Below are 11530 nucleotides of genomic sequence, written 5' to 3'. Positions count from 1 at the left end.
TTTGGCTTAAGATATAGTGATGGTTTCACAATACCTGCATTCTGGTGACAAAACCCTTCCAAAAAAAAAAAAAACTACATGAAATCTTGAATAGGGTGGGAGACCTTCTTGGTTTGTTCAGGTGGGTATGATGCCTGGATGCATCCCAGAGTGATTTGGGCAGAGAATAAAAGGGTGTTTGTAGAGTCCCCTTGTGGGGCTGGAGAGAAAGGAAGAAATGTTAAACTTTAACATCTGGGGAATTTCTGATATTCTGGCAAGCAGTGAGGAGAACCAATTCAATAGGCTGAACCCTCAGTCTTGGGTTTTGCCTCTATGAAACTTATTCCTGCAAAGGAGAAGCTAGGCCTGATTATGATTGTGCCTAAGAGTCACCCCCAGAGAACCTCTTTTGTTGCTCAGATGTGGCCTCTCTCTCTAAGCCAGTTTGGCAGGTGAACTCACTGCCCTCCTCCCTATGTAGTACATGATTCCCAGGGGTGTAAATCTCCCTGCCATTGTGGGACAGGACTCCTAGGGATGAGCCAGGAGGCAGCATCCTAGGATTGAGAGAGCTTCTTGACCAAAAAGGGGAAGATAGAAATGAGACAAAATAACGTTTCAGTGATTGAGACATTGCAGAGTGGAGAGGTTATGCTGGAGGTTATTCTTATGTGCTATATAGATAACCGTTTTTAGTTTGTGCTGTATTGGAGTGGCTAGAGGGAAGTACCTGAAACTCTGGAACTGTATTCCTGTAGCCTTGATTCTTGAAGATGATTGTATAACTATGTAGCTTTTACAATATGACTGTATGATTATGAAAACCTTGTATCTGATGCTTCCTTTATCCAGGGTATAGACAGATGAGTAAAAAAAATAAGGATAATAAATAATAGGGAGGAATAAGTGGTAAAAAGAAAATGGTATAGATTGTAATACTAGTGATCAATGAAAGGGCAGGGTAAGGGGTATGGGATGTATGAGATTTTTCTTTTTTCTTTTTATTTATTTTTCTGGAGTAATGCAAATATTCTAAAATGATCATGGTGATGAGTGCACAACCATGTGATGATATTGTGAGCCACTGATTATATACTTTGGATGGACTGTATGTGTGTGAAGATATCTCAATAAAAATAGTAAAAGAAAAAAATGTGGTGCATACATACAATGGAATATTATTCAGTCATAAAAGGGAATGAAGTTCTGATACATGCACAGAACCTTGGAGACATCAGATTGAGTGAAATAAGCCAGTAAACAAAAGGACAAATATTGCATGATTTCACTGATAAGAAATAATTTGAATAAGCAAATTCATAGACTCAGAATTTAAAATATAGCTTACCACATGCCAGGGTGGAAATAAGGAATGGATAGTTAATACTTAAATTATATAAAGTTTCTGTTTGAGTTGATGGACAAGTTTTGGTAATGGATGTTGGTGGTAGTAGTACAACACTGTAAATATAATTAATGGCACTGAACTATATAAGGGGAAATTTAAGGTTGTATAAATGCTACAGAATAAAATTTTTTTAAAAGAAATAGGACTATACACTTAAACACTGAACCCTAATGTGAACCACGGACTCTAGTAATAGTATAATTATTGAAATGTTCTTTCATCAATTGTAACAAATGTACCACACTGATGCAAGATGTTAACAGTAAGGTGGTGTTTTAGTTTGCTCAAGCTGCTGGAATATAATATACCAGAAATGGGTTGGCTTTTATAAAACCAAGTTTACAGTCCTAAGGCCATAAAAATGTCCAAGAAAGGCATCCAGAGAAAGATACCTTGACTGGAAAGGCTAATGGGTTTGGAATACCTCTGTCAGCTGACAGGGCACATGGTGGCGTCTGCTGGCTTTCTCTCCCAGCTTCTTCAAATGGCTTCCCTGGAGGTGTTTTCTTTCTGCATCTGCAAAGGTCTCTGACAGTGTAGGCTCTGAAACTTTTTCCAAAATGATTCCCTCTTAAATGACTCCAGTAAGCAACCCCACCTTGAATGGGTGGAGACACATCTCCATGGAAATTATCTAATCAAAATGTCCCACCAACAATTGGGTGGGACACATCTCTATGGAAACAACTTAATCAAAAAGATCCCACTCAACAATATTGAATCAGGATTAAATATCATTGCTTTTCTGGGGTATACGACAGTTTCAAACTGGCACAGGTGGTATGTGGAAACTGATTATTCTGTAAACTTTAACTTCTCTAATTCAAAAAAAGGTAACTTAAAAAAAAAAAAAAGCTTATGCTAGTGTTGAGGATTGATCATGTCCTGTATCAAGTCCTAACTCCAGTCCCGTGGGAGTGGACTTATTTATAGGAATAGGATCTTGAAAGATTCAAAGATCCTATATGTATGATTTCTCTTATAAATAGAAAAAATTCAGACAGTCAGTCAGTAGAAACCAGAGAAGATACAAGAAGACATTGCCATGTGTTCTAGTTTGCTAGCTGCTGGAATGCAATATACCAGAAATACCAGAAACAGAATGGCTTTTAAAAAGGGAAATTTAATAAGTTGCAGGTTTACAGTTCTAAGGTTATCCCAATTAAAGCAAGTCTATAAAAATGTCCAAATTAAAGCACCAACATGGGCTTGCCTTCACTCAAAAAGGCCAATGAAGTTCAAGGTTCTCTCTCAACTAGAAAAGCACATGGTGAACATGGTGACATCTGCTAGCTTTCTCTCCAGGCTTCCGGTTTCATGAAACTCCCCCAGGGGCATTTTCCTTCTTCATCTCCAAAGGTCTCTGGCTGGTGGTCTTTCATGGTTCTCTATGCTGTATCATGGCTCTCTCGCTTTTTCAGAAAAATGCTTCCTCTTGTAAAGGATTCCAGTAAACTAATCAAGACCCACATGGAATGTGTGAAGTCACATCTCCCTCCAATCAAAGATTAATACCCACAATTAGATGGGTCACATCTCCATGGAGGTAATCTAATCAAGCTTCAAACATACAGTACTGAATAGGGTTTAAAAGAAATTGCTGCCCCTGCAAGATTGGATCAGGATTAAGGCTTGGCTTTTCTGAGGTGCATAAATCCTTTCAAACCAGCACACCATGTGATGGAGGATTTCCAGAAAGCTACAGACTTTGGAGAATGCATGGTCTTATTGACCCCTTGATTTCAGACTTCTAGCCCCTAAACTGTGAGCTAATAAACCCGTTGTTTAAGTGAACCAGTGTGTGGTATTTGGTATAGTAGCCTTAACAAACCAAGACAGCTGGGGAGAGTTTTTACTAGGCTAGTAGTCAGGGAAGGTTTCCCTAAAAAGAACTGAAATTTGAAGGTTGAAAAGGAGTTTAAGCAGGTGCAGTCAAGCAAGGAGTGGGGAGAGCATTCCAGGCAGATGGAGCAGTATGTGCAAAACTCCTGAGTCCAGCAATGCCTGAGACCATGCACAACCCCTGGCTGTACAGGTGCCTTCAATTCCCTTTTGTCATTTATATTTTGGGTAGCGCATTACCTAATTTGACTAGAATGATCAGTTTAGTTGAACACCATAAGTACACGGAATCTTGAGTAGGGTGTGAGATCTTGTTGGTTTGTACAGGTTAGTGTGATGTGCTGATATATCCAGAGTAATTTGGGCAGTGAATAAACATGTATTTGCAAAGTTCCATTGGGGCACTGGGGAATAAAAAGGAAATATTCAACTTCCCCCTTTGGAGAATTTCTGATATTCTTGCAAGCAGTGGGGACAACCAAATCAATAGGCTGAGCCTTTGATCTTGGGGTTCTCCCCTATAAAACTTATTCCTGCAAAGGATAGTCTAAGCCTACTTAAAATCAGGCCTAAGAGTCACCCCCAGAAAATCTCTTTTGTTGCTCAGATGTGGCCTCTCTAAGCCAACTCAGCAGGTGAATTTACTGCCCTCCCTCCTACGTGGGACATGACTCCCAGGGGTGTAAATCTCCCTGGCAAAGTGGGACAGAACTCTCAGGATGAGCCAGGACCCAGCATCATGGGATTGAGAATGGCTTCTCGACCAAAAGGGGGAAGAGAGAAATGAGACAAAATAACATTTCAGTGACTGAGAAATTTCAAAGAGATTTGAGAGGTTATCCTGAAGGTTATTTTTATTCATTATATAGATATCCCTTTTTAGTTTATGGTATATTAGAATGGCTGGAGGAAAGTATCTGAAACTATTGAGCTGTGTTCCAGTAGCCTTGATTCTTCAAGACAATTGTATAAAGAGATAATTTTTACAATGCGACTGTTTGATTGTGAAAACCTTGTGTCTAATGCTCCTTTTATCCAGGGTATGGACAGATGACTAAAAAAATAAGGATATAAATAAATAAATAATAGGGGGATAAGGGGTAAAATAAATTGGGTAGATGGAAATACTAGTGTTCAGTGAGAGGGAGGGGTAAGGTGTATGGTGTGCATACCATATTTTTATTTCCTTTTCTGGAGTGATACAAATGTTCTAAAAATGGTCACTGTGATTAATACACAACTACATGATGATATTGTGAGCCATTGAGTGTATGGACTGTATGTGTGTGATGATTTGTCAATAAAAATATTAAAGAAAAAATCCCTTTTGTTAATTCCAGTTGACTTTTCTAAGTGAAAGAGTCCAGACAAAATGCAAACTAACTCCTGGAGCACTCTTGAAAGATGGTATTTTACTGTGTGTTCTCCTACCTTTGCTTTTTAATTTCATTCGTAGTTATCACTGTCATTTAGACTTAATGGGACCTGTGGTGGTTTGAAGCTGTTATTCAGAAGATCATGTTCTTTTCATCCATTCCTGTGGGTGCAGACCTGTTGTAGGAGCGACGTTTTGATTAGGTAATTTCAACTGAGATGTGGCCAGCCTCGTTCAGGGCCTTGATCCTTTTGCTGGAGTCCTTTATAAGAGGATGAAACACATACAGAAGGTAAGGGATGAAATTCAGAAAAGCTCAGAGAGAAAAGTCCTGAAGAAACTAAGAGAGGACCCACAGAAGCTGAAAGAGAAAGCCACTGAAGTTAAAAGCTGGAAGCACCGAAACCCAGGAGAGAAGGAACAGCAGACACTGGCCATGTGCCTTCCTGTGTGACAAGGTGTCCTGGATGTCAGCAGCTTGTCCAAGTATCATCCTGCTGATGACTTGAGTTGGACAGTTTCAGGACCTAACAACTGTAAAATGTAAGATAATAAATCCTCACTGTAAAAGCTAACCCATTTTTGGTATATTGCATTCTGGCAGCTTCAGCAAACCAAAACAGAACCTATTCATAATCTATGCAGAGTTCGAAACTACCAGCTTCCATTTTAGATAAATCCTTACAAATTCTTTGCAAATCATAAAATGTCAGAATTGGAAAGGCCCTCACTATCACCTGTTCTGGTAGCTTTCAAATTTGACTACACACATTGGAGCCACCTGGGAAGCTTTTAAAATAAAAGCCTTTTCAACAAATAGTGCCAGAATAATTGAGTATCCATAGACAAAAAAAAAAAAAAAAATCTCTTGACCTAAGCCTCAAACTGTATGCAAAAATGAGCTCAGAATAGATTATGGACTTAAATATAAATGTAAAATTATAAGATGTTTAGGGAAAAACATGAGAAAAAATCTTTAGGATCTAAGGCTAGGCAAAGAGTTCTCAGACTTGGCCAGAAAAGCACAATTCATAAAAGGTAAAATTAATAAACTGTTTTGTCAAAATTAAAATTTGCTCAACAAAGCACTCTACTAAGAGGATTGAAAAGACAAGCTACAGAGTGGCAGAAACTATTTGCAAACCACATATCCAATAAAGGACCAGGATCTAGAATATATAAAGAACACTCAAAATTTCATGGTAAAAGAAAGAACAAAAGAAAAACACTCCAATTAGAAAAGGGGCAAAAGTCAGGAACAAACATGCCAATGGCAGATAAGCACATGAGAAGACGTTTAATATCATTAGCCACGAAGGGGATACAAACTAAAACCTCAAGGAGATATTGCTACACAACTGTCAGGGTAGTTAACATAAAAAATTGTGGCCACATCAAATGCTGGTGAGGGCGAGGAGAACCTGGCTCACTCCTCCATTGTTGCTGGGACTGGAAAGTGGGACAGCCACTCTAGAAAAGTTTGCTAGCTCCTTACAACACTAAACATGCAACTACCATATAACCCAGCAATGGCGCTCCTGAAAAATTATCCCAAAGAACTGAAAATGCATGTTCATACAAGAACTTGTACACTAGCGTGTATAACAGCTTTAGCAGTAATAGCAAACCCTGGAAACCAGCAGATGTCCTTCAGTCGGGGCAGGATTAAACAATTTGTGGTCCCTCTGTATTGTGGAATGTTCCTCCACACAAAAAAAGGAACCAGTTCTCAATACACACAGCTTGGATGAATCTTTAGAAAACATTGATATTTCATGAAGAAAGCCAACCCCAAAGATCACGTACTCTGTGATTCCTTTTATATGACAGTTTTGAAATGCTGAAAGTATAGAAATGGAGAACAGATTATTGGTTGCTGTGGGACAGGGATGGCAGAGGAAGGGGTGGGGGCGTTGTGTGGCTCTGAAAGGGCTACAAAGGCTGGAAATACTCTATGTCTTGACAGTCTCCAGGTCCCTATCCTGGTTGTGATATCATACCATCGTTTTGCAAGATGTTGCCATTATGTAAAACCAGATAAAGCGTAAGTGGAATCTGTCCTATTTCTTACAGCTGTGTGTGAACCTGCCATGATCTCAAAATGAAAAGTTGATTAAAATAAAAAATAAATAAAAATTAAAAACTCCTGGTGACCTGGCTCCATCCCAGAGTAATTACATCAGAGTCTCTGAAATCAGCTTGTTATAGGCTGAATCATAAACTTATTTGGAGAGAGGGTCATTGCAAATGGAATTAATTAAGTTAAAATGAGGTCATTACTGGAGTAGGAGGAGCCCTTAATCCAATATGACTGGTGTCCATATAGGAAGAGGAAGTATGGATGTAGACAGAAAGACAGATACCAGGCGATTCAGGCCACGTGACAATGGGGAGGCAGTTACCCACTGACAGGCCAAGCGGCACCAGGAATTTCCAACAAACACCAGAAGCCAGGAGAGAAGCACAGAAGACATTTTCCCTAGAAGGTCACAGGAGCGTGGTTCTGCCTCGACTTTGAACTTCAAACATCCACAACTGTGAGACAGTAAATTCCTGTCGTCAGGGCAGCCCTAGGAAACGGAAACAGGCCCAAGTATTTTCTCTTAAGCAATTCAAGTGATGGTATGTGCATAATGTGAAAATAATGTGCAGCCAACCTGAGAATGTTGTATTCTTAGGTCACTTTCTGAGATACTGCAACAAATCTTTTTGGCAGACACAGTTCAACCCATAACATTCTCCTTTGCTGAATTTCTTAAAGTATAATATTTTATCATTTATTAAGCAAGCAATATGCTTCAGGCCTGGTGCTAAAAGCTTTACCTACCCATTCCCATTTACTCTTTGTAATTCCCACAGAATAGGAGGTAATGTTCTTTTTTTTTTTTTTTCGGTAGCAAATAATGAAACCAGGACTCTGAATTTAAGTATCAGGACCAGGTTCCCTTACCAGATTCTATGTAAGGATTGGCCAAATGCAGCCTTCAGGCCAAGTCCAGCAGCCTACCGCTCATTTGTGCTAAGTTTTATCAGAGCACAGCCATGCTCATTCATTTACATATTTTATCTGGGGTTGCATTCCCATACAATAGCAGAATTGAGTACAGGTAACAGAGAAGATATAATCCACAAAGCTAAAAATATTTACCATCTGCCTGCCTCTGCTCTAAGTGAAGGAGCCGAGAGTTGAGTGCACGCCTTTCTGGCCACAGAGCTTTCCTCCCTTCCCCGCACTACTGCTCTCAACAAGGCAGAATGTCGAGACATCATCTTCTCATTAACACTAAAATAAAATGGTCTGGGAACAGCAAGAGAGCATACCACACGCATTTAAAATTTCTTGTCTAACTGTTTTTGATGTTATATCAGTTGTCTGTTCTTTATTTGATCTTCAGTGAACATTTCCTGAATAACTGTAATGGGCGTGAGCTGGTTGTGCTGGGCCCCAGGGTGAGGGAGAGGAATAACATGTGACTGCTTCAGGCTGGTGGCTTAGAGGGGAAGGGCACCCACCCACTGGAGAGTAGGATGCCCCACCAGGGCCACAGTCTGGAGAGGAGAGCGGGTCGCAGGGGGAGGTCTGGGGAGTAGTGGCCTTTGGGTTGGGCCAGACAAGAGAGAGAGACCACAGGTAAAGGAGTAGGGAGATACGTAACATGTTCAAGAAAAGAATGAGGGGTGCTGATGGGGTTACAGTAGAAGACAAAGCCACCAGGCAGAGAGAGACTAAACCAGGAGGAAGCCAGGTACAGATGAGAAATCCCCAGGAGCCCAGCAGGGGACAGGCTGCTGCCCAGTTCCACTGCCAAAGCCTCTTAGGACGTTGAGAATGTTCTTCCATACTTCTGAGGTTCTATTTCCTCACCTTAAAAGAAGGGGTAGGACCAGAGCATCTTCGAGGTCCTTTCAGGAGGAATGTGAGCAAAGCCGTGTCGTGTCGTGAGCAGAGCTGTGTCTCCGAGAGATGGGTTCCTGGTGAGAAGGGAGTGGGATGGGGAGGGGCGGGGGCCGGGGACCCAGGACTTCCCACCCAGGCTGGAAGCTAAAAGTAGGGCTACCTCCCTGGGGAGAAAGAGGCCATTATAATGACAGCTGGGTTATTGTAGAGTTCCAGTTGATTGTTATTCACAGTGTTTCTGCCTTATAAATGTTGAATTAACAAGTGCTGAACCATTACTCCTAGGGGAAATGCAGGGTGAGGTGCCTGCAAATCTCTGGTTACAATATTTTTTAATCAACCAATCAATACTTAACCTTGTTTTATGTGTTTTTCTGGTTAAAGACACCTTATTTAATATATATATCATCACTAACAGGGAACTCATAGCCAGCAGCACTGTAACGCTTGCCTGGATGAAGCTTATCTAATATACATATTTTCCCCATGCGTACATCACAACCCGGTGCTTAGAAATGCTGGTGTGGGGACAATTTTAAAAAGTGAAATCACCAATAAAAAGGAAAAATGCAAAAATTGTGGCACTAAATATACTGTGAAATGGACGCCTGTTTACAGAATGAGAGCTGAAACAAGGAGGCAGGGTATTGCCTTGTTCAACTTCAGATGGAAACATTAACATCAGGTGCCTCAGATTTTTCACCACACTTCACATGTCTGTGAATGACTGCAAAAAGTGCCATGAGTGTTGATGTGGGGGTACAAATACATTTTAGCAAGTAAACAAATGCACAAATTTGGAATCCATGAATAATGAGACTCACCAGACCATAAAAGGTTTCCTCCTTTCTGTGAAAGAGACTTACATAATTATTCCCTGAAGATTCTCAATCAAGAAAACTAACTTTTACTGAGAAATGTTATGCAGGGAATTTCTGTGGGAGCACTTAGAGGCCACTGAAAGAATGAGACTTTATACAACTTTATGAAGAAACAGTTTTGATCAGATATCAAGAGGCTGGAACTTGGACCCAGGAAGTAAAAGCCTTTTTCCCCCTATCGGTTTGCTAATGCTGCTGGAATGCATTATACCAGAACTGGATTGGCTTTTAGAAAGGGGGTTTATTAATTTACAAGTTACAATTCTAACATCATGAAACTGTCCAAATTAAGGCACTAACAAGAGGACACCTTCACTCAAGAAAGGCCGATCCAGTCTGGGGTTTCTCTGTCACATGGGAAGACACATGGCCTCATCTGCTTTCTTTCTCTCCAGGCTCCTGGTTTCAAACGGTTCTCTCAGCCTCTCCAAGTGTCTGTGTCCTGAGCTTTCTTCAAAATGTTCACCTTTTAAGACTCCAGTAAGCTAATTAAGACCCACCTTGAATGGGTGGGGGCAGTGGTGCCAAATCTCTATGGAAATAATCTAAACAAAAGAGTAACACCCACCATTGGGTGGGTCATATCTCTATGGAGACAACCTAATCAAAAATTCCCACCTACAATAGATATGCACCCACAAGATTGAATTAGAAAAACATGACTTTTCTAGAGAACAGAACAGTTTCAAAATGGCACCCTAGGAGAGAGGTAAGAGAGCGGAAAAGTTAGGCAAGAATGCAGAATCACCCCAAATGTGACTCAGCCATAGGAAGAGAAGTTCTGAAAAAGGCTCTGTTTACTGTTCGAGCTTATGCCAAAATCAGGGGAGACTGAGCAGCTGGCAATCACCTCCCTACCCACCCCCTGGCAGATGTCTTTAAACCGACAGAAATTCTTGCCCTGCGGGGCTCAACTGTACCCTGCATGGAAAACTGCCTCTGGACACTAAGCATTACCCTGTACTCTATACCAGGCGCTTCTTCATTCTTCCAGCAGGGGGCGCCAGAGACACGCCCGAAACCCACATCCAGCCGTCCCCGCCTTCCCTGCAGCGGGCCCAGCCGGCGGGTTGCTCGTTAAATTCACTGTTCCTGTGCCGCAAGGGAGAAAAGAGCCAGCGTTCAGCAGCTGGTACATGAGCGATAATGTTACAGGCTTCGAAGCTCTCCAGGCGCCCTGGATTCCCATTATTAGAAGAGGACTGACTCTTCTTCTCATTTTTCAGGAAAGCCTGGCACCTTCATCAGCTTTGCACAGGACAATAAATAAGAATGCTTGTCCTGGTTAGTTAGGACCAGGTAACCTCAGCCTTGAACAAAGGGAGCAGAAAAAAGATTCTAGAAAGGAGGCTTTGGCCTCAAAGGAAGGTTCAGTCAGACCCAGGTTGCATGAACCGATGTCCTAAAGAATGAGCATGGGAGCTTGGAAGGGTCGCCCCCCTCTCTGTGCCCCCTAGGCAGGTACCTTCAGGATTAGAGAAAGGGCCAGAAGTGTACAAGCACCTCTCGGGCTAGCTACCTTGAATGTGAGCTAGGACCCGTGTGGGACAAGCAGGGAATTCATCACAAGCAATTACTGAAACCGGCTTGGTGAAGAGGCAGGGACGGGGTGGCCAGCTGCTTGGTGAGGGGCTGATTCCCCAGGAAGAAAGAGAATGGGCTTAAGAAGTTTGGCCATCAAAGATCATCAAATAATGAAATCTGCATTTGCACAAGAAGAGCCATCCAGCCCTGCTTTTCTGTGCGCCAGGGAAAGTCAGAGTGCAGACTGATCCCACGTAGCTTACTGTGGCCTTCCTCAGAACAGACACAAGACACTTGTATGTTAATTTGTTAACCTGCACAGGTACCAGCTCATTTTCCTGTTGTTTCCTGTCTGTGAACTGTGCTGCTTCTAAAAGTGTCCAAGAACATGACCCGTTTTTCTCAGGTAGCAAAGAAGCTGCAACCCTTTTCAAATATTGCTTCAAAATATTCAAACTACATTGTAAAGGCAGCATCCGTGCATGCTGGGAAGAATGGGTTGTTCTTTGTTTTTAAATTCTGAAATGGAAAGTACATAAAGGTACACAGTGAAAAAATCTCCCTCCCTTACCTGTTTCTCCTGCCTGTGACACAGGTAACTGGTGTTAAGATGCGTTTTT

Source organism: Tamandua tetradactyla, chromosome 1, assembly GCF_023851605.1.
Source record: "Tamandua tetradactyla isolate mTamTet1 chromosome 1, mTamTet1.pri, whole genome shotgun sequence".
In the NCBI taxonomy this organism is placed as follows: Eukaryota; Metazoa; Chordata; class Mammalia; order Pilosa; family Myrmecophagidae; genus Tamandua; species Tamandua tetradactyla.
This window is presented reverse-complemented; position numbering follows the sequence as displayed.